The sequence below is a fragment of the Bos indicus genome, chromosome 25 (genome assembly GCF_029378745.1).
Source record: "Bos indicus isolate NIAB-ARS_2022 breed Sahiwal x Tharparkar chromosome 25, NIAB-ARS_B.indTharparkar_mat_pri_1.0, whole genome shotgun sequence".
Taxonomy (NCBI): Eukaryota; Metazoa; Chordata; class Mammalia; order Artiodactyla; family Bovidae; genus Bos; species Bos indicus.
The window spans coordinates 27,976,458-27,979,234 of NC_091784.1; positions in this window are offsets into that span (position 1 = coordinate 27,976,458).

Sequence of the window (2,777 nt, forward strand, 5' to 3'; positions counted from 1 at the left end):
AGTGAAACCCAACCTGATTCTGATTCTGAATTCCAAGCTCTAGAATTGACAACAATGGTTCACATGTACCGTAGCTCCCCATGAGTCAAGCCCTGCCTCTCGCTTCACACCCATGGCCTTCCAGCCCCACTAGGGTCATGGCATCAATATTGTATCTCCTCTTTACAGAGAGATGGCAGAGGTTCTAATGCCTGTTTAACTCACCTGAAGCCACCCAGTAACAGGCTGAGCCAGGAGCTAAGTCCATGTGGGCTGATTCCAGGGCTTCTGAGCTTAGCACTGTGCTCCTTCCAAACTGCTGCTGCAGCTTTATTTAATACCACAGAACTTTACACTTCAGTATAGTTAAAATGGTAAATTTTATTTTATGTGTGTTTTAACTGAGTTTTTAATTGAGGAACCCAGGGACTTAAACAGATGTGAAAGAACACCAGGGACATCCCTAGGAGTCCCTAGTGATTAGGGACCACCACTAGGTCTCTAACCACATCCCTAGTGGTTAGGACTCCACACTTCACTGCAGGGGGCATGGGTTCCATTCCTGGTCGGGGAACTAGGATCCCACATGCTGCACAGGGCAACCAAAGAAAAAAATTTAATTAAAATAAAACCTGCCCTCACAGAAGTTAAAGTCTAAGGAAGACATAAAGAAATAAAATAACAAAGTGGGTAAGGGAAACTAGGAAGTGTCCTCATCACGGAACATGTTGCTGTTTTGTAGAGAGAGGCCAGGGGTATTTCTCTGAGAAGATGAGCTTTTATGTAAAAAACGGACAGGAAGCAGGTGTGTGAAACTGCCTGCCTTCTGCTCCCTCCAAAAACTCCAGAAAGAAGACAATCTAGACTGAGGAAATGGACTCGGGTGCTATTTGCTAATTCTTCAAGCATTCCAGGAGGGGAGAAAAAACAACTTTCAGGAGGGGTGAAGTTGATTTTTTTTTTTTTTTTTTTATATTTATTTGACTGTGCTGGGTCTTAGTTGTGGCATGTGGGATCTAATTCCCTGACTAGGGATTGAACCCCGGGCCCCTGCGTTGGGAGTGTGGAGTCTTAGCCAGTGGACCACCAGGGAAGTCCCAAAGTTGATTCTTTTCCTTCTTAACCTTCCCTTGTTCTTTCTGATTTTGCTGTAGATCATTTCTCACTTCAATCTCCTCCAAGATTCACCTCTATTCTGCCTTGTCTGTCCTTCCCTTGTCTGGCTAACTCCCTCTACAGTGGCCATGAAATGAGGTGGTAGAGGCAGTGGGTGAGCAAGCGGTCAGGGGAACTAGCCTGCTTCCTTCCGTGATAGGGAGCCCATGCAGAGTGTGAAGGGGAGGTGGGGGCAGGAGGCGGGCAACCCTGGAAGTGATACACTTGGAGATTCAGGAAACATCTGCAGGGCAGATGGCCTGGGACAGTGGCCCAGATCCCCTGAGTGAGAGGATTAAACACACAGAACCTAGAGAAGAAGCAAAGGCACATGTTGCTTTGTTTTGGTTTTTTTCTTGGTATGTCTCTTCTGATAGCTGAATTGAGATAGAATTCACATACTGTATATTTCACTTACTGAAAGTGGACCCTTCTGTGATTTTTAGTCCAAAACAAAGTTGAGCAACCATCACCTTAGGTTTAGAATATTTTCATCACTCCTCAAATCAACTTCATATCTATTAGGAGTCACTTCTTGAGGCCCCGCTAAATCTCTCGCCCTGCCCTTTCACTCCCAACCCCTCACACCCCGACCCCCTCCACTCTAAGCACTCACTAATGTACTTTCTGTCTCTGTAGGTTTACATTGTCTGGGCATTTTGTGTAAATGGCCCACTTTGGTTTTGGTTTTAGTTGGCTTTTTTTTTCCACCTTTTTTTAAATTGGAAGGTGGGTGGGTGACCACTGAAGAGTCTTATAAAGGTGGGTTTGGAACATTAGAAGTTGAGAAGCTCTTTTGGGGAGACAAAGGTGACAGGAAAGCAGAAGAGAGAAATAACTTGCATCTGTTTTATTTTTTTTAATTTTATTTATTTATTTTTGTGCTGAATCTTCATTGCTGTGATGGATTTTCTCTAGTTGCGGTGAGTGGGGGCTACTTTTCGTTGTTTGGTGCAGGGGCTTCTCATTATAGTGACTTCTCTTGTTGAAGAGCAAAGGCTCTAGGGTCCACGGGCTTCAGTAGTTGTAGCACGTGGGCTCAACAGTTGGGTTACTGGACCCCACAGCACAGGCTCAGTAGTTGTGACACACGGAGTTAGTTGCTCCACGGCATGTGGGATCATTCAGGATCAGGGATTGAACCTGTGTCTCCTGCACTGGCAACCGGACTCTACCATTGAGCCACCAGAGAAGCCCTGTTTTATTTTTTATTGCTCTATTTCTTCTTTTTTTTAAAGCCACCTCAAATGTTGGGAAGAGAGAAAATCTAAGTAAATGAAAGTGAGGAATGCTACAAATTGTCTGCTTTTATTTCTGTGAGCAATTTCTTTACCTATTTTTGCAGTTATGCCTTCCCCTTGCCAATACTGTAACATGTAAAGAGACCAATCATGGAGTCAAGTCAGGAAACATGGTTCCTCCTATTAGCAGCCTGACTCAGCTACTTTCAAGTTCTCTCTTCTGTAAAATGAAGGGGTTAAAGATTATTTCACCCTTTTCTCCAGCATCATCTCCTGAGTGGCAGGCAATCAGCCTTTTCGGTATCTGTTGACAGTCCCTATTTTCTTTTTAGGTGCCATCACAGACTTTTCCTCCATTCCTGGAATTTCTAGGTACAGAATGTAAGGAGGATGAGAAGATAG